The following is a 26,392-nucleotide window of genomic DNA, read 5'->3' on the forward strand; positions in this document are numbered from 1 at the left end:
CAGAAAAACACAGGAAATCGAAGCGACTCTTCTACAAATTATTCTAATTCCAACCATTTCTTAGCTGCAACGCAGAACAAATAAGTAGCACGAGACTAATTTGGTGGGGGGGGGAACTTTAGCAAATGGTTTGGGCTACATTGATTTCTTAACTATCATACCTGAATTTCACTGCCCAATATTTGGTCAAATGAGAATCTTAATCAGTGACTCTCTATCCGAACTCTGAGCTTGAGAACCTGTTAATTGAACATCCGGGTCTAAAAACCTCAAATCTAATATACAAACTTGCACTCGATATCGAGCTTTCATGATGGAAGGAAAACAAAGCAGATTACATAAATAACAACATATATATGCTTTATACAAAGACAACATATTCACATGAAAACTCAGTTTCTAAGCAACACATAATTTAGGGTCCAACTTCAAAAGTAGAAAAAGAGAACAAGGAGCTATTACTAAAGAAGATACCAGGAACAACAAATCCTAGATATGTTACAACACACAACCACTCTTTATTCTTCATTAGCTTCTTCCTTATCACCTCTAGCCTCCTCATCGCTTCTTGCTGAATTCTCTCTATCTCTACCCGAGCTTGAGTTTGGATTTGGCTATGATGGTTGATCATCTTCCTCATCAGATTCCGACTATGCCTGTCTCTGGCGATTTAAAGGTGCACCCTTTAAAAAGTCAAGCAGACAAATTATTTTCACTGAAGTTAATTCTACATTTGACTCTTGAATCTTCATATTTCTAAAATTAGACCTCCAAATCTTCATACTTGTTTGAATTCGAGGTCTTATTTTATTTAAAAACAACTTAACAGATTTAGGGTTGTAAATTAAAAATAGTTAATAATACTATGGCGTTATTTAAAACAATTTAATGAATTTTGGGGTGTCTACTTTATAGGTACGAAGATTTGGGTGTCTAATATAGAAGTAACAAAGATTTGGAATCTAATATAACAAAACCCATTCAGAAAATAAGAAACCCAAGAAGGTAGGGCTGAATTGCGCCCTGTAAACTAGATTGGGCATCCATGTTTCTAGGTTACAGTGAAGTATATCATCACTTACCTATTTAATATATTTACAAAGAAAGAGAAATATATTTACGATATTTAAGATATGACAGGGCCAAGAAAGATAAGTAGGCTCAGGAGTTGGGAGAACCTTGTTGTAAACAATTAAGAAGGATATGATAATTGCAAACTTCACGGAGGAGATAGCCCCTAACAGAACCAAAAGAAAGAAATACACTCATCTAACCTACCCAAAAAATTTGTACAAAGGCTAAGTCATTTGTTGTAAAATGCAAAAGGAAAAGATATTACCACGTCTTCTTCAGCATCAGAATCTTCAAGACTAGCAGTGAAAAAATTATCTCGTGTTCTGTCTTCTCCATCCTCCTGATAATTCATTGGGTTCACATCTTCTCCATCCATTTCTTCCTGTTCATCCTCCATTTCAGCTTCTTCTTCTTCTTGTTCTTGTTCAAACCGAGTCTTACTCTTCTTCTCCTTCCTTCTCCTTTTCCCACCCTTCTTCCTCCTCCTCCCACCATCTCAACTCAAATCTTCTTCACCCGGAGTTCTTTCTTTCCGCTTAGCGCTTGGAATGCTAACGAACTTCCATTGTTCCTACAGAACATGAATGCCGAACATGGATTGAGACCACCATGATGAATTTAAGAAACTTCTGAAATATATACCCAGTTAAAGGCAAACATTCCATCTTCCATCAACTTCATGCCATATCACTGGTATTGATGCGAGTTCAGATAATGCATATGCCAGAAAGGTTCAAATCAAAGTACATAAAACCATAGGATAATGAGAAATACTTTCATGTTCTTTATGGTTATGTCATGCAAAGTTAGCAGGATACTGCTATAAGACTTTTCTGCATAAAACACTTTGCAAGAGAAGAAACTACATGTGTAGTAGGCAGACGAAAACCTTACCTTAACACGGTCAAAATGTTCCTTCTGCTGCCTCAATTGTTTTAGCTCATCTTCATGCTTTCTCCTTTCTACCTGTATCAATATAAAAAAAATTATCAATAAATATGTGAAACCTGAAATAAAGGACAACTGGACTACGGAAAAAAATGAACCGTAATGGCAAAACTATGAATTAATGTTATGAGTTATAATTTGCCTGAAATTTCCTCTGTTCTTCAGCCTTTCGTCTAGCTTCCTCAGCCAAGCTAACCTGGTAAGCAAGCTCTAACCTCTGACGGTTTTGCTGCTCTTCACGCTCAGCTACTTCACAATGAATCTTAGCAGCATCAAGCAGGTGTTTACAATACTCTACATGGGTCTCTATCTTCTTCTCATCAAACCCATGAGTGTGGTAACTGGATGCTGCAGACAACTGACTAAATGCACGGACTGCATTTTTCAACTCTGCAACAGTTGATCGCACCTGAAATTGTTAAAAAAAGAAAAATTATAGTACAATGAATAATCAAGGAAATAAAAATAACATAACTTGAAAAAAAGGAAAGAAAGAGGATTCCTGGACATCCTGGGATACTGTTACAGAGACACATTGCAAAAAAAAAAGATAAAAAAGAAGGAAACAAAAGAAAGAAAAGTATAATACTACACAAGCACATGAAGCGCGTTTTGAGTGAAGGACTTCTGAATGAAGCAATGTGATTATAGAATCAATACACATGCTTTATTTGTTTTATTATATAGTTAGGGTTATATAACAGATCTCAGAGGAAAATAATGGTTAGCAATCAGATGAAACTATGAATTTTATGATAATAAATAGCTATCTAAGGAACAGAAGATATGACCTCATCTGCAGTTCTCTTCGTCTTTTGTAAGGTTGACGCAGAAAACTTCCTGCAATGAAACCCACACATCAAACCGGAGTGTATAATTTGAAGGTGCCAAATGAATAGCTATGAGCAAGGATTTTTTACATTCTTGCCACTATTCAGCCTCAAAATGAGTACGGGCTAAATATAGAAGAATCTGTGTGTCCGTATTGTGATAGAACTTTCGCAAGCAATTATGGTACTACAGAAAAGCAATAGTCACACTTAGTGATGAAACAACCTTTTAGAGGAAAAAGAAGGAGATCGTGTACTTGGCATTTTCACTGCCAAAGCAAAATGACCTTGAGCAAAATAAACATGAGCCAAATTAACCCACACATCCGGCATCTGAACAAAAGCGCTTCCTGAGGTAGCTTCTTGAACCTAAATTTCAAAATTAAGACCGCCATACATAAGTTAACGGCTATAGAAAAGAACTTATAGATAACCAAACCTGACCTATGTAAATATATCCTTTGAAACATCAAAGTGGCCTTTTTCAGCCAAGACAAGTCCAACACCATTGGCAGCATACAGGTTCCCAGGACGCAGCATCAATATCTTTAACATGTCAATGCCAATTAAAACAAAAAATTATTACTAAGGTGCAGATCTAATCATTACAAAAATAGAAAAAGAACTGTATACATTAAAGTTTAAAAAGGCAAAACTGAGGTATTTTTTAAAGCAAATGTTAACCTCAGGGTATCAAACATAATTGGTGGGTATTAGAGTGTGATTAGGAAACTAACTAATAATGAAAACTTTTAGCAATAAACCAGATCCCAGAGCAAATAGGATCCCACAATTAGAGGCTCCGACCGTGCCCATAAAAATATTATGATCTTATCTCATCAAAACTTATGGACGACTCTTTTGATGTAGTCTGCCCATCATTTTATATAGAATTTCAGTGCCATGAGGAAAATATCTTCATTTTCAGTTATTGTTGAGACTCGGCAAGTAGTCTAGAAAAGGGCTCCTCCCCGCAACCCCGCACCAACAACAACACCCCCCCCAAAAAAAAAGAACACTCCTTACAAAAAGATCATTGGTAGATGCAACTCATTTGAAGACAAGTAAGAATACAAAGAACTAAATGTTTTCAGATTAGGAGATAAAAGTTTAAGGGGAAGGCATACTTTAGTATAAAGTTCATTTGCCTTTTCAAGATGTGTGGCTTCTAATTTGGCACCTATTTTCTCAGAACGAATTGCTGCAAAGAAGTTCCAATTACCCTGCAACCTCAATACACCAACATCAGAAAATTGTAGCAGCTGTCTTACACATTGAGCAGACATCAATTCAGATGGTAATTGCAAAAGACAAGGGGAAAAAGAAGCTAATATGTACAATCTTTCTCTGAGAAGTCAACAGCTAAGATAGCTCAAATTCATTTCCGAAAGCATGTACTTCAGATACTAAAAGACGCACCAAGGAAAGAGTAGAATAAGAATCTTTCCCATCAGTTGCATCTTTGGCAGCACGAAATGTATCTTTTGGCTTAAGCCAGTCATCATTCTTTAATTCGAGGCTGCCAAGCATGGAGAGAGCATTGGGGCACTTCTCATCAATCTTAAGACCATCTCCAATCTGAATCATGCAAAGCATCAGTTCTGAGGAGCAAAACATCAAAAAAAGTATTGTTCTCAAAGAACATGTTAAATTCATCACATATCAATGCAATGCTTAACTGAATGTTGTTTCGTGCTTTGGCCATGGCAGCAAGCCACAAATAAGCATCAATATAGTCTGGATTCTGCAGGGAAAACATAAAAAAGTTGTGTTAGTATCCACCAAAAACAATGACAAAAATGATAAATTTAAAATCAATTGCAATAAGCTGCAAAATATTGATTTTCCATCACCTGAAAAGATCACACTCCGTCATGGTTCTAGTTGCGTAGTATCTATTAACATGATAATTTCTTTTAGCAACATAACCACATAGACCTGCCCCCTGCACGCACATATACATGCACAAACACAACAAACAAGAGGAAAACACACACATGAAAGTGCACAGATGCACACATGCAAAAACACACATGCACACAGAACAAACAAGAGGAAAACACACACATGAAAGTGCACAGATGCACACATGCAAAAACACACATGCACACAGAAGAAAAGGACACCTGCACAGGAACACAAAGTGCACAGATGCACACATGCAAAAACACACATGCACACAGAAGAAAAGGACACCTGCACAGGAACACAAAGGAGAGCAAAGAGGAGAGGACCTTAAATAAGATAAACCGGTAAAGAATGCTTGCTTTCTCAGTATTGTATTATTATTCAAGCAATCTGGCATAGTTGAACAGTGTAGCAACTTTATCCCAAGGCAGCTTCAGAGATGTACCACCTTCTTCAAGTTGATGGAATAAACTCATATCCCTATACTGCATAGAGAAGGTGCTACAATCTATAGTAGAGATGTTTATTTCCCTATTCAAGAAGGAAACCCAGATTCCTTCCACCAAAGCGTCCTTGAACGTCTTTTCTACAAACTAAAAAAAGCCAATAAAAGAAATTAAGAGGAAAACAAATTGCATATAAAACTCTTTAAGGCATAAACGGTTTTAGAAATCAACAAAATCCGCCAGATTAAACAAAATGGAAAAGCTTAAAAGTGAAAGAAACTATTGGGAAAAGTTGCATTGCATCACAAACCTCGAATTCTGCTTTCTCAAAGTAGAGAACTCCTATGCTGTTGAGTAATTTTATTGGTACTTCTTCACCATCTTTCTTTATGATACTAAGAGCCTGAGGGAATGAAGGAATGAAGAACGACGGCAGAAAATTGATAAACAATGGCAGAAGCTAAAAAAATGGTTTAGGACAAAGAAAATAAAAGGTGTTTCGTGCTGATCTCGAAGGATTGAAGCTAACCCATCATTCATCCCACTCATCCTGATCCTAGAAACATATAGTGAGAGTAGTACTTCATTCTTTAATATTTTACCATCTCAACAAGTAATTTTTTTAACCATATGAAGATGAAAGGATCAAATATTTACTAGAAAATTGATTGCATTAAATTTATTGACGTTCGCCTCTAAAATCCTGGCATGAGATTCAAATATTTACTAGAAAATTGATTGCATTAAATTTATTGACGTTCGCCTCTAAAATCCTGGCATGAGATTTTCTATTTAAAGGTTGACATGTAAATAGATTTTAATCTGAGAATATTTCGATGGGTTTACACGGCAAAAGTAAAAAAATAGACATGGAGATACCTTTATTGGGAGCCTAAATGACAGAAGCAAAATAGAAGATGTCTGGTGCAAGATATAATATTTGGCTTGCTCTCAATATGTTTTATTTATAACCTATTACGGATCCTAGAATAAGATAAACTATAATCAAATCATGCTATATAAGATTTGCAATTTTCTATCTACCTTATTCTCTTCCAAAAGCTCCATAGGTACTTGTACTTTCTAACTTCAAAATGTAGATATTTTTATAAACCTATATCCTAAACATCATAATTACAGGGAAGTGCTTTCTTTTGCAGGTTCTGAGAGGAAGAATAATTTATGAGGATATAATCTAAATTAATCCTATATTGCTATTGAAAAAAATAAAGTATAACATTAAAAAAACCTAGTAAAACTATCTAATGGAAGTGTCATAGTCAATATTTATCAATAAATACACAATTCGAGCATGACACTGAGGAAAGGTTCATACTATTTTAAATGCATCTAAAGCTGCGCCAGCATTAGATGATATCAACAATTCCCCAAGCTCCATAAATGCCTACATCAAAATCTCATCAAAAAATAATGCAGCATTGCTAAAAGCTCTAAGGAAAAATAGTTTACATGACACACTACAAGTGTTATTCAAAATAGGGAAGAAGGTTGCAGTTTATGATGTCCCATAACAACAAGAAACAATGTAAATTAGCATCTCATCATGCTATTGCCACCTTTACATTTTCATCAAAGCTAATACTACAATAGTCACAGGAAAAGAACATAAATGTTGTCAAGCCAAGGTAAGGAGAAGGCAACCCAGACGAGGGATATGTTCATAATGACATAAAGGGAAAATTCTCAGCTTAACTAGCCCCTATTTACCAAACTCTACACTTACACACGCACAAACACACAAAGGAAAAAAATCAATATCAAAAGAATTGAAACAAAACGACGGTATGCCATGATGGATGATAATTAACTTCTAGCAAAGAGGCCATAATGAGTTTTGTACGAAAAATGTATCAAATATCCCCCAATCCCTCGGTTTCTCACTTCTTTTCCTCCCTCCATCCCTCTTTTATATCTATAACCATTTCCAATCTAACCTTCCCATAAATCCTTGTTGGCATTAATAAATACCAAGCAAAATCCTTACGTAAGAATATTTTTGTTTGATACCATAGCTACTTTTTCAATCTCAACTTCTACATGATTTAAAATGCTTGACTTCTAATCATGATTAGCAAGATAGTTTTATGACAGAGAGGCTTGAGCTAAGCTAACCTTATATAGTCAAAAAAATAGGACACAGAACAAGATGATGGAAGACAACTCAATATTGTACCTATCTACTACAGAAGTATATGGACACAAGTCTTTATTTTTACAGTAAGGTATATGCTCATAAGTCATAAAAAAGATCACGTAATAGTCAGTAGGCTCAACATAAATAATGACATAAATATTAGGGAGTAAAATTAAATGCATCAAAGACAAGAACGCCATAAAAAAATGACAATTCACTGCATCAGTCAGATATTAGCAACGATATACTATGCCCGCTAAACATCTCTTCAAATATGAGTTATCTAATACATCGTACTAGTATGCAAGTAGTTGAGATAATAAAGGAAAAAAAGGAAACACTAATAGTTTGGTGCTAATATTCAATTAAGTTTAGCATAAACATAAGAATAACTTCAGATAATGCTGCAAAACTAGCTGGAATTTCAAGAGAAAAATTAGGTAGCATCATTGCTTCTGAACCAAATAGAATGCAGCAAGTGGTCTAGCAAGCAACAGAGACTTGACCTCTGTGCTTAAATTACCCAGGCATATATTTCGATAAAGAGTAAAACAAGATGATTAAAAAATAAAGCGGAGTTCTATTACCAAACAAAATGCTTACCTGAGCATCTCGTGGGTCAATTCGTGCAGCCTTGCAGAAGATTTCTAGGGCCTTCTCATTTTGACCAAGTTGAACATAAATGAGGCCAATAGCCTTTTAAAAGGAAAAAACCAATCAGATTAATAGCCAAACAAAATAATAAATTCAAATTTTAAGAACAATCTTTTTTCCTGTCATATTCACCTTCATGAACTCACAATTTTCAGGGAAAACCACCAACACCTTCTCAAAGCTTGAAAGAGAACTCCTAAAATCTCCTAATTTTAGTTGGACTTGTCCCAAGCCTACTCAAGAGATCAGTGCAGCAAGAATTAACACAATCAATGGATAGGAAAACATCTAATCAAGCATGACTGCTAGATGAAAAAGAAAATGACATGCAGCCATACAACCATTAGAAAACTGACCTCAATATAAATTATAAAATTGTTTTTTACTCTTTAACAGGCATGTGTAAAGCCCATATTTTCAATCGTTCGTATGTACTTATATAAAAGCTACACCTTTCTACAGATCAAGGCATCTACTATCTATAAAAGCTACACCTTTCAACGAAATTAGAGGTTTCAAAAACATTTTCATCCTTCTTATTCAAGAAAAATCAGTTTACAGTTATGAAACGCCGATAATTTAATTCGCATTATAGAGCCTGTATCAGAATAAAACAAAAGATTTTCCAAACAATTAGTCTGTACAAATTCCTAAATCAACTATAACTGAACAAATAAATATCTTGACAATTAAAATCCTAGATATTAAAAGTCTCAGTCTATTTCTCTCCTTTTATTTCTAATAGTGATTTTTGCTGCTACAATTATTGTCCCCTCGTTTTCTCTTCATTTCTTCTACATTGACTTTCCAAATGAAAGTCCCCATTCTACATCACCATAAAATTAATGCAATTTAAGCTCTTGGAAGCAAAGATAAACCACCAAAATTATCCTTATCTAAGAAAAAGTGCAGAAAAAAGGTTGTTACTATAAACTTAAGATACAAATAAGCCTAAAGAGCAAGAAGAGTTAGTAGAATGAGCACACCTGACCAAGAAGAGCAGGGATGTTATTAGGATCTTCATCCAAAACTATTTTAAAGAAACTAGAAGCTTGCTGGAGGTCACCTTTGGCCACAAAAATATACCCTGCATAAATATGTAAAGTTGATGGATAACTGATTAGCAAGTGCATCTCATTGATAATATAACAATTTCCCACTAACGTCTCACAATAGATTACGGAAAAAATAAGGATAAAAGAAAGGAAAGTCGGTCTTTATTGAACAGTTAGACTACAATCATTTTTCTTTATATAAGTGAGTTTGAAACATGTGATAAATGTTTAATATCGGTATTGGAAGCCCAAATAGAAAAGATGGAAGACATTATTGAGCTATGCATAATAACCTAATTTCTGATAGTACATCCAGGATGTGGAACATGATTTCCTAACTAGTAATTTGTCTTTGGTATTTGGTCTTTGATTTCATGTACATGATGTCTCCAAACATGTAAACTGAATCAGGAGCCACTAGTTTAGAAAGTGCAAAATAAAAGTAAAAGATAAAATCAGTGCCCTTTATACATGTTTCACATGTTCTCTTCTAGAAACATAGTCAAATATTAACCATGAGGTTTAGCCAAATAATTATAACAAGAATATGATAGATTGACGAGATAAACTAAATATCAATTAGATTTGATATTATTAAACTACAATTTTAGAAAATAATCTTAATTTTTCTTAGAGTCTATCCAATCAAACTATGTCTAGTCAAAGAAAATCTATTACTATTATTCTATTACTATTATTATTTATCAAACTATGTCTAGTCAAAGAAAATCTATTACTATTATTCTATTACTATTATTATTTAAGAAAAGCCACAATTTTGATTCTACCCGTGGGTTCGATTTTTCCTTGCTTGAAGTATTCTCTCTGCACGCACAAACAACGAAACAACAGTTTATAGATTATTACATTCTGAAAGTTTTTAGAAGTAATTGGCAAGCCAATCAAGAAGTTTAAGTCCGAACTTAGTCTAAAAAATTCCTCGCAAGTTTGAATCCTGAAATCTTAATTGAGTTCAATTCAGGGTTTAGCGACTGACCGTGATGATGAGTCAGAGATCGAGAGGGGCCTGCTCGGCTTTGAGGATGTCAAGGATGTCAGAGGCATCCCTCGGCAATTAATCGAGGGTGACCCTGACCTCCTCCTCTGAGTTCTAGACTGGTATGTAAACCGACGCCATTGCTCGAGCGTCCGAGCGCCTGGTCAGTTTGCCGGACCTAGGGTTTTGATCGATCGATCACCGAGTTCTCCCGAGGGGAGAGAATGAGGAGAGAGAGAACGAGAGAGAGAGAGAGAATTGCTATCGGATTTGGGTAGGACAAATTTTAAAAACAGACCCCTTTGCAAAAATATTCCCAAAAAAACCCGTTTCCACTTTATTTTTTAAAAACGACCTAGTTTCGGCCTCAGTGCTGAAACTAGGTCGGTTTTTAGGAAAAATGTTCACAAACTTCACAGGAGTTGAACTCCCGTGAAGTTTTTTTCAAAATAAAACTTCACGGGAGTTGATGTCCCGTGAAGTTTTATTTTGAAAAAACTTTACGGAAGTTCAACTCCCATGAAGTTTTGGAACATTTTTCATAAAAAACGACCCAGTTTCAGCCCTGAGGCTAAAACTAGGGTGTTTTTTGTGAATATTTTCAAAACAGATCTTTTTTGGGAATAATTTTGTAAAGGGGGCTGTTTTCAAAATTTGCCCTATTTGGGTATTAGGGTTTAAGTGAAAGCTTTCACGGGATTTAGAAATACGGGGGCACTCAGTTCGGATACGGCTCGGATATGATGCTTACCAGATCCATATCTGTTTACCCATCTTGGATACGGATACAGCTATAGATATACCTCGGTAAGGAAAATTCATAACCATATCCGCTAAAATCGGATACAATTACGGATATACATGCGGATATATGAGCGAATATGCATACGGATACAAAACGGATATGAGAAAACTAGATAGTATGGAGAAAAACATAGTTCATGTGATACAAAAGAGTTCATTAATATGTTCATTATAATTAAAAAGTTAAGATTAGACATCTTGATCATCAAAATTAATCACAAATCCATAATCTAATAATCAAAACTATCGTAAGAGTATGAGTAATATGTATTCGGATATTTCGGATACGGATATAGATATTTCACTACAAAACCATATATGTAACCATATCCTATCAGTTATAGATTTGAGTAACCATATCCATATCCTAACGGATACGGTTACAGATATTTCCTCGGATACAGATACGGTTTAGCACCCCTATTTAGAAAGGATTGTAACTTCAGCATTAGTTGTTTACACAATCTTTTTTGGGGGTAATTAGCACTTAAAAGGACCCAAACTTTCATTTATTTTGCACTTATACACCCTCACTAAAGTTTTTAAAATTTACACTTTGATACGTGCTATTTATACAAACGTGAAAATGTTCGTCCAAGAATATTTCGTGCGACTGGTGCATGCTACTTTTAGAATTTTTTCATCCTTAATTTTTTATTAAATACACTGTTAAAATCTACGTTAATTTATTTAAACCTACTTCAATTCTATTTTGCAATCGATTATAAGAGGACTGAACAATAAATTTCATAAAGTTAAGAATTAAAGTGCTTTAGTATGCGAGTTAAAAGAGTTTTTGGAATAATATCATCACATCTACTAAAATGAGTCAAGGCGCTCGATCCTGGCTATCTCTGATTCCTTAAAAAAGAAAAAAGCGGCTCCTTTTCCCCGACCCACTAAGCCCTAACAAATTCCCCGATTTTTATCTAGGGTTAGGGTCTGCAACTCCATGGAAAAGCTCTTAGCACCCCCTTAAGCTATGTTCACTTTCTTGCCACCCTTTTCCTCCTCTTCCTCTTCATCTTTGATCAGCAGACGATCAGGCCAGCTAGGGTTTCGGGTTCAGCCCACCCCTCCTTGGCGATTCGAACCATTTAGGGTTTCGTTGAGCAGTTCAGAAGGAGTCACGACTACGAAGGTAAAGATCTCCATTCCCGGTTTCCTGGCTGGGGGATTTTCACGAACACAAGTCCTGCCTTTTATTGACTACATGCTTGTTTTTTTGCTTTTTGTGATTATTTCGTTACTAAGTTTTCTTAAATCTTGAAATGTTTTTTATTGACTACAAGCTTTTTTGTTTTTTTCCACCATAATCTTGAAATGTTTCTCAAAAGTGGCATCTTTTGGATTTTTGAATAAAGATAGGATTTTTTATAAGTTTACGGGAGGGAATATTTTAGGATAGTGTGAGGTTCTCAAACCTCTGTTGATCATTCCAGCTCCGTTTTTGGCCATGGCTGAGATCAGAGCTTTGTATGATAAAGGTTAATAACAGTGGTAATTAACTTGCATGATAATGGTTAATAACAGTGAGTCCCAATTGAAACAAAGAGTCAAGTACTACTTTTTAAGGATTCCTTTAGATGTTATGGATCACTTTCAGTAAAGAGTAAATTTAAAACAGAGCCTATAGTTCAGAGGAATTCCTTTAGACTTTATGGATCACTTTCAGTGAATTACTTTCAGTGAATCAAATTCCATAATATATGGTAAAAATTTCAATGAAAGTAAATTTCATAACATTGGTAAATTTTTTTGAGGGTTTCAGTCAACCGACCTGTTGACCTCCAGTGACGCCGACGACCTTCACCTCCTCTGACGCCGATAGCTTTCTGTAGCATAGGGATCAATCTTTGCCAGGGGTTTTGCCGATAGGTTTCTTTGGAAATAAGGGATGTGGGGATGAGACTCTGAGGCTTGCTATATATGCATATCATCCTTCAGTGACGCTTGGGTTCTCGAGGTTGGGCACAATTTCTCTAGTCGACGGAGACGAACAGACGATTTGGGGAGTTGAAGGTGATTTCTGAGATCCAAGGAAACAAAGAGGCGATCTTGGGAAATGAAGAACGGGGGAAAGAAAGGCTATGGGTGAAAGGAGATCTTGGAAATTGAAGAAAGGGTAAAACAAATAATATGGGGGAAATTGTTAAGAGTGAGGAGGTAGAAGAAAGGGTATGTGTCATTGCAGAAAGGGTAAAACGAAGATGCAGCAGAGCTTTGGAATCTAAAGCGGCGGAGCTAGGAACGAAGCAGTAGAAGAAGATAGGAATAGATATTTTTGTCAGGTGGCGTTTTCAATGGTATATGTCATTTTTACTAAGTGGCGTTTTCAAGGGTAAGAGTTTTTAGTAATAGTATATAGATGATCCGAAAGGACCGAAACGATACTTGGCTAGCACATGAGGGACCTACAACAAAGTTTTTCCAAAAGTCTATATGCATTATTATATTATCCATCATTTACCTTACTTTTAAAGAAAATATCTGATGAACTGAACCTAAACTCCACATGAAACGCGTATAAAATGAATCAAGGCGCTCGCTCCTCGCTCGCTCCTCTGATGAACTAAACCCTGAACAAACCCCCCCTTAAAAATCTAGGGTTAGGGTTTCGATCTCGTCTGCAACTCCATGGAAAAGCTCTTATCACCCCCTCGTGCCCCGTTCGCTTTCTTGCCACCCTTTTCCTCCTCTCCCATTTCATCTTCGATCAGTAGACGATCAGGCCAGCAAGGGTTTTGGATTCAGCCTACCCCTCCTCGGTGATTCGAACCACTTAGAGTTTCGTTGAGCAGTTCAGAAGGAGTCATGAGTACAAAGGTAAAGATCTCCATTACCGGTTTCCTAGGTGGGGAATTTTTAAAAACACAAACCCTGCCTTCTATTGACTGCATGCTTGTTTTTTGCTTTTTTGTGATTATTTTGTTGCTAAGTTTTCTTAAATCTCATATACTATAATCTTGAAATGTTTCTCAAAAGTGGCATCTTTTGGATTTTTGAATAAAGATAGGATTTTTTATAAGTTTACGGGAGGGAATATTTTGGGATAGAGCACAAAACATTTAGTAAATATTAAATATCATATGGTATAGGTCACTTTTTTTCTTCTTCTGCATTTGTAATGTAGGGCTCCACTGTTGTCGTTGAGCAGTTCAGAAGGAGTCACGACTACGAAGGTAAAGATCTCCATTCCCGGTTTCCTGGCTGGGGGATTTTCACGAACACAAGTCCTGCCTTTTATTGACTACATGCTTGTTTTTTTGCTTTTTGTGATTATTTCGTTACTAAGTTTTCTTAAATCTTGAAATGTTTTTTATTGACTACAAGCTTTTTTGTTTTTTTCCACCATAATCTTGAAATGTTTCTCAAAAGTGGCATCTTTTGGATTTTTGAATAAAGATAGGATTTTTTATAAGTTTACGGGAGGGAATATTTTGGGATAGTGTGAGGTTCTCAAACCTCTGTTGATCATTCCAGCTCCGTTTTTGGCCATGGCTGAGATCAGAGCTTTGTATGATAAAGGTTAATAACAGTGGTAATTAACTTGCATGATAATGGTTAATAACAGTGAGTCCCAATTGAAACAAAGAGTCAAGTACTACTTTTTAAGGATTCCTTTAGATGTTATGGATCACTTTCAGTAAAGAGTAAATTTAAAACAGAGCCTATAGTTCAGAGGAATTCCTTTAGACTTTATGGATCACTTTCAGTGAATTACTTTCAGTGAATCAAATTCCATAATATATGGTAAAAATTTCAATGAAAGTAAATTTCATAACATTGGTAAATTTTTTTGAGGGTTTCAGTCAACCGACCTGTTGACCTCCAGTGACGCCGACGACCTTCACCTCCTCTGACGCCGATAGCTTTCTGTAGCATAGGGATCAATCTTTGCCAGGGGTTTTGCCGATAGGTTTCTTTGGAAATAAGGGATGTGGGGATGAGACTCTGAGGCTTGCTATATATGCATATCATCCTTCAGTGACGCTTGGGTTCTCGAGGTTGGGCACAATTTCTCTAGTCGACGGAGACGAACAGACGATTTGGGGAGTTGAAGGTGATTTCTGAGATCCAAGGAAACAAAGAGGCGATCTTGGGAAATGAAGAACGGGGGAAAGAAAGGCTATGGGTGAAAGGAGATCTTGGAAATTGAAGAAAGGGTAAAACAAATAATATGGGGGAAATTGTTAAGAGTGAGGAGGTAGAAGAAAGGGTATGTGTCATTGCAGAAAGGGTAAAACGAAGATGCAGCAGAGCTTTGGAATCTAAAGCGGCGGAGCTAGGAACGAAGCAGTAGAAGAAGATAGGAATAGATATTTTTGTCAGGTGGCGTTTTCAATGGTATATGTCATTTTTACTAAGTGGCGTTTTCAAGGGTAAGAGTTTTTAGTAATAGTATATAGATGATCCGAAAGGACCGAAACGATACTTGGCTAGCACATGAGGGACCTACAACAAAGTTTTTCCAAAAGTCTATATGCATTATTATATTATCCATCATTTACCTTACTTTTAAAGAAAATATCTGATGAACTGAACCTAAACTCCACATGAAACGCGTATAAAATGAATCAAGGCGCTCGCTCCTCGCTCGCTCCTCTGATGAACTAAACCCTGAACAAACCCCCCCTTAAAAATCTAGGGTTAGGGTTTCGATCTCGTCTGCAACTCCATGGAAAAGCTCTTATCACCCCCTCGTGCCCCGTTCGCTTTCTTGCCACCCTTTTCCTCCTCTCCCATTTCATCTTCGATCAGTAGACGATCAGGCCAGCTAGGGTTTTGGATTCAGCCACCCCTCCTCGGTGATTCAAAACACTTAGGGTTTCATTGAGCAGTTCAGAAACACTTAAGGTAAAGATCTCCATTCCTGATTTCCTAGCTGGAGAATTTTCATGAACATAAGCCCAACCTTTTATTGACTGCATGCTTGTTTTTTGCCTTTTTATGATTATTTCGTTGCTAAGTTTTCTTAAATCTCATATACTATAATCTCGAAATGTTTCTCAAAAGTGGCATCTTTTGGATTTTTGAATAAAGATAGGATTTTTTATAAGTTTACGGGAGGGAATATTTTGGGATAGAGCATAAAACTTTTAGTAAATAATAAATATCATATGCTATAGGTCACTTTGTTTTCTTCTTCTGAATTTGTAATGTAGGGCTTCCACTATTGTATTTTGAATTTCAGGTTCTTGATTTTTTTAATAAATTGAGATGATCCTTTGGCAATCCCCAATTTATAGTGAGTTGTATTCAATCCAATAATTAGGCTTATGAATCTTCAATGATGATTAAGTTTGATCTGAAATGATCTAATTTTTTTGGTGATCATTTTTCTTCGATTTTCCTCATATTTGGACAAGTGGTTGAATATGTTTTGGCTGTGTGAACTTTAATGTTTTAGATGGAGCATCATCATGAAGAGAAGATTGTTGATCTTGAGCCTTTTAGCATTATGGCATTATCACCTTTAGATGGCCGATATTTGTAGAAAGTCAAGGATTTGCACCCATTCTTTAGTGAATATGGGTTAATCTATTACCATGTAATGGTCGAGGTAACTTTCATTAAATTCTCCTGTATGAATACATATTTAATAAGTGTTTTTTATTCAACACCAGAGCACAGTGTTAGTCTTACATTATGTTTTTTTAAGAATAATGGTTTCGTATTTAAATGTAGATTATACAATCATTTTTGTAGCGAATGATAAAGAAATGTTTCTGGTAAAGCATGAAGAAATTGTGGTTGTTGATTGGATATCCTTGTTCGTCTTGCTTACAAATCATAATATGGCTTAGGTATTTAGATAAAAGGATTAAAGCCTTAGTTATCTCAAAAGGTTTAAAGTTGTGCCTAAAATATTCTGTGAACCGTTGGGAAATTTATATTTGATATGCATATCAGACAATAGTACCCCTCTTCTAATAAATTTGCATATGATGTAATATTAGCAGTTTCTGTGAGTCCATCGAATATTGTTTATTTAGGTCATGCTTATTAGTGGGCTTTCTTTTACAATCTGACAAAACGTCCAGCCTCTGCTTTGATATAGGTAGCAGTCTTCATTAAAACTTGTCATAGTGTAGTCATGTCTTGGGTAATGGAGATAGAGGTAACTTACAAGTAAAAAAGGTTTACCTCTTTCTCCATTACCCATCATGATCTGACAAAGCTAGCCACTGTAGCTATTTTCATGTAGGCTACTTAGTGCAAAATGCTAATATGAAGTGATTCTTTTTTAGGAAAAATGGTTGCTAAAATTATCAGAAATACCTGAAATCAAGGAGGTTCAAAGCTTCAGTGAGAATGCCAGGTATTATTTAGAAAGTATAGTTAGTGGCTTCAGCAAAGCTGATGCTCTGGAAGTGAAAAAGATTGAAAAAGTAACTAACCATGATGTTAAGGCAGTGGAATACTTCTTGAAGCAGAAATGTCAATCCAATGTTGAGATTGCTGAGGTGAGTTTTTGATGTTCCTTGTTGTGGGTACTCTATGCTTCCTCTTTTTATAACTACGACTAACTATGATTTCAAAGATTTCATTTGATGCTTAATATTTGACATCAGATTCTACAAAATTATTTTTTAGGTACTAGAGTTTTTCCATTTTGCTTGTACATCAGAGGATATAAATAATTTAGCCCATGCATTGGCACTGAAGGAGGCGTTCAACACTGTCATATTTCCTGTGATGATTGAGTTGTTGAATAAAATATGAAAATTAGTGAAAGAAAATGCTCATATCTCCACGTTGTCTCGCACTCTTGTACAGGTATTTTTAGTTCTAGATGAGAGGCAACTCTTGTTATAACGGAATACCCACTTTTTGTTGATTAGATGTTATCTACAAAAACTTTAATAATATATAAGCATAATTGAAAATCTTATATTTCCCTTTTTTACACATAGAAGGACATAGTTTATTGTATATATTGATTTAAATAAAAAGAATCAGAAGCTATTAGACTAAGAAAATGAAGAGAATGCTTCAAGGGAAAAGAAAAAACCTTTTTCATTTCCATGAACTAATTTATTTAGCAATCCTAAATTCTTAACGAAATTTATCCCAAATGGAGAAGGGATGCAACTGACAAGAGCACGTTTAGAGAAGGATTAGAGAAGTGGGAGTACTCAAAGAAAAACAAAGTACTCTTGGGTTTAAAAAGTTAAACTTAATCTAAGGTGCATAGGGTAATATTCCACTAAGAATTTTTCCCTAATGTCCTAGTGGTGGATTTTGTTTGGTTGAAATAACTCAAAGATTTCTGGTTGGTCATTTCGGTGAAATTTTTTTATACAAAAGTATGCTTTTTTTGGGGGGGGCATATATAGAAATAATTAAATAATGATTACTTGCTGAAACTTAGGAATTTTCTACATGGGGCTAATACATCATGTATAATTACTGGTTTGATAAAGATTATGCTGTCTATCTTCGTTTATATATGTTTGCAGGACATGTTCTACATTCCGTTCTTCACGAGTTTTTAGCTTGATGCTATGAAATAAATTGAATGGAACCTTTTCAATCTGAAGATTAAAAATAATATAATCATGTCTTTGTTTCTTATTTAGTCCTACATCAGAAAATGAGTGAGCAGTTAAGTTGCTTAAATAGGTATGCCCAAGACTCAAGTGTAACACGGTATGCCCAAGACTCAAGTGTAACACGACTAGTTGATTTTGGCAGTGGGTTGAGCCAAACGTGTTACACTTGGTGGGTCCCATGGCTTGTACTGCACCAATGGGCCCGGCGGCCCGGGGCGTGACAAATTGTATCATAGCAGTTGCAAGTCAGAAGTGTGGAGTTAAGTGCTATACGGGGCTAAGTGCTATATTGCGTGAGTGCGTTGGGAGCCACCTCTAGAGTCCACATAACCTAGTGATACCAGGATGTGCCAATTGTCATGTCACGATGAGGATGTCGCTTATGTAAGGTGGGGTGTTTGTGACACTCCTATTTAGTCCAACATCAGGAAATGAGTGAGAATTTAAGTGGCTTAAATTATTTAATAGTAACATCGGTTAGTCGATTTTGGGATTAGATTGAGCCAAACAACACGTTATACTTGTTGAGTCCCACGACTTGTACCGCACCAATGGGCCCGTCAGGCCGGGGCGTGACATGGCCAATAGTAGAAGTGGATATATACTAAGTTGACTACTCAAAGCAGCTGAAATATCATATTAATAATTTTCATCGTTATGCTACAGGAATAAATGATTTAGTTCTGATATCTTCTAACTCCCTTTGTAGCCTGCTTCACCCACTACTTTGGCAAAGGAGATAGCCAATTTTGCTTTCAGACTAAGTGAAGTAGGGAAGTCCTTTACAGAAGTGCAAATATTGGGAAACTATATTGCACATAAAGTTGCATGTCCTGATATTGATTGGTCAACTGTTGCAGCTGAGTTCGTGACTTCTTTGGGGTTAGGTTTCAACCCTTACGTGACACAGGCATGTTTATTTACTTCTACTACTTTTCTCTTTGCAAGGTTTTACCTATCTGATTCATTTCAGCTTGATGGATTTTTTTTGCGTAATTAAGTAGTGCATAGACGATTTTCATATGGTTTTTTCTTTGCGGATGACTTGGACAGGTTTCATTAATGGGAGAAGTACTTTATTTACCTGTACTTTTTTGACACTGCTGCTTGTATTCATTGTTCTCTGCTTGAACTAGTTTACTAGTAAACAGTCCTCGTGAAGATTTAGGCAACTATACAAACTGTAAAAGTGTATAACTAATAGAGCCTTAGGATTTTCTTTAATATGAGTTTTGCAATCGACTCAGGTCATTAAAATGTAGGTTTTTTTTACGTTTCAAGAGTTTACAAAAGGTGATTCATATAGTAAGTAGATACTATCATGTGCATGCTTGATAATAAGTAGATACACTTGCAGGTTATCCATCTATCTTGGAATTACAGTACATTTATCAATTAGTCTATTCTCAACCAACCAGTTAGTGCATAAATAATAATGGAATTGCAGCGCCAGCTAATAATTTTGTTAAGTTTGTGTTGTCTGAAAGGTTACGTCAATGTGGCCTATGAATGGAATGGCACTTGGCTTGCATGCATACTCTTTATCTGAGCCTGTTGCTTGCTCCATATACAGATTGAGCCGCATGACTATATCGTAAAGCTTTTCAATGCAGTTGTTCAGTTTAATAACATCCTGACTGATTCTGATCGGGACATATGGAGCTATATTTCGTTAGGTTATTTTAAGCATGTAACTTTCTTATGCTTGACCACTATACCTCTAAAATATTAGGACCTATTTTAGCTCCCAAACTTCCAATTTGGAATTAAATGATTTCTTGATAATTTTGCTTTCTAGATGACCAAGGCTGGGGAGATTGGATCTTCAACTATGCCTTATAAAGTTAATCCCATTGATTTTGAGAATAGTGAGGGCAACTTGTGTTTGGTTAATGCTATTTTATCTGCTAGCTCTCAGCTCGAAATTGCCCATCTCTCGTATGCAGGTGTGTATCATTTACTTTTCCATCTTTATTCATGGTTCTTGAGGAGTACCTAATGTGAAGTTCAGTGCTATATCACAGTTCAAAAAACACGTCTTAGTGTCTTATTCTGGAAAAGTATGCTATACTTATTGCATGTGTAATCATTGACAGAGGGATTTGACCGATTCTACTGTTTTATGGAATTTGGGTATTAGATATGGGTATTCTCTCTTGGCATACAAAAATGCACTACAAGGAATCCAGAAGCTTCAGGTTAGTAGTAAAATCTGTATGAGATGGTTATCACTAGAGAATTAGATATAAAGCTAGATGTGTAATTGGTAGGAAATGTGCCGCTGTCGTCGTTCTTTACTTCATGTATGTTGTTTGTTCTGTTCTTGCTTTAACTATTTAGGTTGGGCATATGTTGAATTTGAATTCGTCGCTAATGCAAGATGCTAAATTCTATGAATTACAAGATCATAGAAATGTGGATCCATTTCAAGATGAATTCTTGTTTTGCTGTCAACATAATTTCTATCCAATGTACATCCATCTAATAATATATATGATTTTACCGATGTTTAAGTTTTTTTGTACATCCATCTAATAATATATATGATTTTACCGATGTTTAAGTTTTTTTCTATATAAGTATTTCTTTTCTAAAATTGTACTAACCATTTCCCTCAAGTATTTCTTTTCTAAAATTGTACTAACCATTTCCCTCAAAAATATTGTATGAACTATGTCTTTGCTATTCTTTTCAATTTCCTTTAGCTCTATTTTTTGGGATCCATTACTATGATATCAGGCATGATTCATTTCAAAAAATTATGTCTGTACGTCCGAGTAGTTGATGCGAAGAAAGATACATCTAAAAGTGGCAAAAGCTCCTTTTTTGCTCAATATGCTGCTGACGTATAAAGACAATCCCAATGTTAACATTTAATTAGGGGTGGCAAATGGGTCGGGTTGGGTCGGGTAGGGTCATAGTTGACCCAACTCGTATAAGTGTGACCCGACCCGACCTATTTAACAAATGAGTCAATACGATCTGACCCATTTATTAAACGGGTTACCTGACCCAACCCATATAACCCGAATGACCTGTTTATCAAATCTCAGTTCAATATCGTGGATAATATATAGATCAAGATGAAATTCTTTTGACTCTTTCGACAATCACGAGTCAAAATATGCAATACTGCTACATAGATTGTACAAGAGATTGACCCTTTTAATAAACAATCCTAATTAAGGATTATGTTGCCGCTTATTCACAGCATTATAAACCATGGTCCCCGCCTTTTTGGCCATCGCCTCACTCCAACAAACCCCCGAATCCCTCTGATCCTCGCACGGCATAAAAGTCAAAACCGGATAGAACCTGGGCTTTAGAAAAATAACCAGCGCACTCCTAGGCTGACCTTTGACCCTTCAACTCTGCAACATAGTTCCTCCTCAGATCCAGAGCTCTGCTCTCGACCAGATCCCAACAGCTCTCCCACATCGAGGTGAAGTAGTTCCCCGACAGCGACAGGTTCTCCAGCTTCCCGCAGCTCGCCAGGTCGCAGAGCACGTTGGGCACCTATTTACTTCCCTTCTCCGACCTCCCATTATCCTGCTCCGATCTCATCTGTACGAGCAGAACCGCGACCGATCTCGACCGTTGAAATGCTGGCTCACTGTCGATGAGGGCCGAGACACGGCCAACTACGCCGGAGATGTTAGACCTTGTGGGAAACTGGGGTCGAAGGAAAAGGAGAGAGAAGAGAAGGAGGAGGATGAAGATGACGAAGATGATCTTCATATTTGGAGTTTGCAACCAATTTAGAAATAAACGGGTCAGTATTGGGTTACACGGGTCAGTTCGGGTCAACCCTAATTTACCCATCTAATAAACGGGTCAGTTCGGGTTGACCCGTTTATGACCCGACCCATATAACTTGACCCATACCCAATATAAACGGGTCGCGTCAGATCTGGTTGATGGGTCGGGTCATAATTTGCCACCACTATATTTAATCAAGTTTACTCTGAAACTTGCCCAAATTAGTTTGAAGTTTAAAGCTTATTATTTTAAGGTAATAATACTTTGATTGTACATTTTGATACAGCTCCATCAATATGTCTCATTCCAAATTGCATATTTAATAATGACATGACTCATGAAATTACACTGCTTTGTAACTCTCTTCGTTTCTTAATTCTTTATTTCTTCTCCATCATGTGTAGGTAAATGAGTCTCGTCTCAATGATGACACAGTAAGTCCTAACAGTGCACTGCACTTCCCTTTAGACTGTTAGCATCTATGGTTAAATCTGGAATAATACAAATATATAACAACAAAAACTGAATAGAAAACTAAAGTGCAGTAATTTAAAATTTTCCAACTCAACTGTTGTGCATTTGTAAAATGATATGCTTAAAGCATTATTTGGCCTACTCCGGTGCAAGGATCCCAATGCCAAATTACTTCCAGGAACAGTAGTCCAGTACTTTAGTGTGCAACGACCCAGTACCGTCAAGATCTCCTCGATCTATAAGGCAAAGTTCTCCTCGATCTATCAGGCAAAGATCTCCTCGATCTATAAGACAAAGATCTCCTCGATGTATCAGGCAAAGATCTCCTCGATCTATCAGGCAAAGATCTCCTCGATCTATAAGACAAAGATCTCCTCGATGTATCAGGCAAAGATCTCCTCGATCTATCAGGCAAAGATCTCCTCGATCTATAAGACAAAGATCTCCTCGATCTATCAGGCAAAGATCTCCTCGATCTATCAGGCAAAGATCTCCTCGATCTATAAGACAAAGATCTCCTCGATCTATCAGACAAAGATCTCCTCGATCCATAAGACTTTCTCGGTCAAGGCACTTTTCCTACGAGCACTAGCTATTCTATAATATATATATCTGTATATATTGATTGTTATTTTTAGAATGAATTTTCCTTATGTATTTGGTGTCTATTTATAGCATTTGGGAAAATATTATGCACCAATAAAATAATAATATTTTACTATGCTCGTGGGACCCACGTCTTAAATTTTCTTCAGTGGGGCCCACAACTTTTGACAAAAAATTGAAAACATGGGCTGCTGCAGCAGCCCATGTGATTGTTGAAAAACAATATTCATCATAGACTTTATTATGACTGCTTTCGTATAATTTTTCTTTTTTCTGCTTTTGTTGGTTATATGATGTAATATCAAAGGTCGGCTTGTATGTTGTATTGTTTTTGAAGGTTTTATATAGGACATCTAATTCCACCTCCCCCAGCATTTTGACTATAAGTTGGGAAAGATGACAGTCCAAGAGAGGGGTATTTTCACTCGAAAACAAATAGAATATAATTACATTAAGTCTCAATGGGACTGTGATCCTCTCCTAATGAAAATATCCTAATATCTCCTAATAAGGAGATCCGAGCCTTTCATTTTCATCATGAACTTTCATTTGCTCACCCATCCTTGTGGGTCCCACTCCCAATTATTCACAAAACTCATTAGGAAATATTAGGTATTAGGAGAGGATCCCAATTCTATTTTTAGCTAGTTAAATCTAAGCAAAAAATCCCCTTCCCCTTCCTCCTCCTCCCCGCCAAAAAAAGGTAATGTTTTAGGGAAAACGTTACCTATCTGTCTAAATTGACATGTGAAGTGACATTTTGCTTAATATCATATCATAATGAAGTGACAATCAATCTTGATATGCTTCCTGTTCTCGTGAGACTTAGTCTGTACCATTGGCAATATACGCCAGAACCTGATTATTACTATGTATTTCCATAGCCTGAGGTAGAAACACACCTATCTCCTGATGAAGGTATTTAATCAAATAATCCCTCAAGAAGCAAGAGCCATAACTTGATAATCAACCTTAGCAATAAATCATGGCACGATAGTCTGCTTCATCATGAGATCAACATATTCCTCCAATAAAGTAAAATATCTGCTAACGAGACACTATCAAGAGTATCATTTGCTCAATGAACATCAAAATAACCAATAACATTAAAGAATAAAAGAGACCCTTGTTGTTGATGGACTCTCTATTGTTTTCTTGCATTAGGTTATGCACAGATACAACATCCCAGAGGCATATGAGAAGCTGAAGGATCTCACCAGAGGAAGAGTTGTCAGCAAGGAGAGCATTCAAAAGTTCATTAATGGCTTGTAATTGCCAGAAGAAGCAAAGAACGTTCTCTTGAATTTGACTCCCCAGTCATACATTGGAGAAGCAGAGAAGTTGTCTAAGTCTATCGACGATCATGTGGATTTGCTAAATGGGTTCAGGTTTTTATAGCCGTTGAAACAAATGTTGAATGAACGAGATGAAAATTTTACTAATTGAACTATTTGTGGTTCATGTTACTTCCCCTTTGCATTTTCATTATGAGCAAAGGCAGTTGATACCACAAACCGTTTGTGTTTGTCTTATTGTGTAAGCTTGCAAGGGTAAATTAACAAAAGGAAAACGAAATTGAATAAGCTTGTAGCATTGTTGGGTGATCTTTGGACCAGTGCAATCAGTTTCATTTGGTTCTTTTACTAATGGCCTGGAGGAAGAAAATTGCAAGCAGGAGGCTTCAAATACTAGAAATGGATTCTGGAGAAGCAACATGGGTATTCTTCCATGTATTGCTAAGTTCATTGTATTCTCCTTGTTTCAATTGTATTTTGTATTCTCCTGGTACTTGTATTTGTGATTAACATACATAAATCAGAATGCTTCGGCTGTTATATTGTAAGTCGGGGGATTTGATTATTGGATTTATGCCCCCATGCCGGTTTTTCCCCCTTGTGTCAATTGTCTCCTTGATAGTTTGTTTTCATTTGAAATACTTGAAGTTTGTTTACCTCAACACTTATATTTATATTGATTTTTGGTTGCTACCCCTTCCGCAGGATGCAATAGTAATTCTTGTTTATGCAATTTGAACAATATTCTTGTGTTCTTTTCTTTTGAAATAAAATATCTAGGTATTTGAATCTGTAAATATCAACAAACCTGTGTGTGGTATACTGGTATTGGTGGGACGATTGTAGGCATCGAAAACTGCCTATAGGTCTCCACGAACAGCTCAGTGTTAAAGAGCAACGATGAACGTCACTATCCGATCCACAGGAGTTCGATTGACGTCGATGAACGATTGAAGTGAATCGACGAACTACATGAGCTGACAGAATTTCGGGATAACGAAGGCACGGGCTAATCGAGAGCCGGGCTAATCGAGAGCCCCGCGATGTTACGAAAAGAACAACGCCCTTCGAGTCTCGTTCATTCTACAGATAATCCAACCATCGGAGCGGATCGAACTCTTCGTCAAGCTTCCAACGCACCTGGAATCACTCAAATCCGAGTTCGGACGAAGAATCTACGGCGAAAACAATCGAATGCACCTCAACGGACGTCTCAGGAATTCCAAAACACCCCCAGGGGTGTCTCGGAAATTCCGAGACACCCCAGGGGTGTCTCGGAATTTCCGAGACACCCGTCTAGGCACCCTAGGTGCCCCCATTGCCTATAAATAGCAACCTAAGGCCTCATTTTTGGAGGATCTGGAGTTTTGGAGAGAAATAGGCGAAGCCCTGCTGCAGTGAAGACTGATCGAGCAAGTTCTTCATCAGATCTACCTCCCCTGTACCCGATCCTTAGTATTATCCCTTGGCGATTAATACTAAGAAGAGAAAATATCTCGCGTTAGCCGAGATAGGCGCTTCAAGTTTCTAGATCCCCTCGCGGATCGACGAAGCTCTGTCCGATTTTTCCGGACCAGTTCTTCTAGATCCCCTCGCGGATCGACGAAGCTCTGTCCTACTGTTCCGGACCAGATCTGATTGCCAGGTAGTCCACGGATATCAACGTCCCCGTCACAGGCCAAAGACCCACGCAAGCAAGAGACGACGAACGGATCTTGCGTTTATTTTCGAAAAGTTGTAATTTTTATTTTCGTTATTTGAATTTCATTTGTAACGCTTGAAGTTTTAATGAAATCAATGATGAAGGTAACTTTTTCCGAAAACAAGCTGG

General features: G+C 36.6%; 2 pseudogenes; one reads left to right on the top strand and one right to left on the bottom strand.

The window, feature by feature from the left end:
• Positions 615 to 14,370, bottom strand: LOC109845854 (annotated as a pseudogene).
• Positions 15,052 to 24,664, top strand: LOC109845855 (annotated as a pseudogene).

The sequence above is a fragment of the Asparagus officinalis genome, chromosome 6, assembly GCF_001876935.1.
Source record: "Asparagus officinalis chromosome 6, Aspof.V1, whole genome shotgun sequence".
Lineage (NCBI taxonomy): Eukaryota > Viridiplantae > Streptophyta > Magnoliopsida > Asparagales > Asparagaceae > Asparagus > Asparagus officinalis.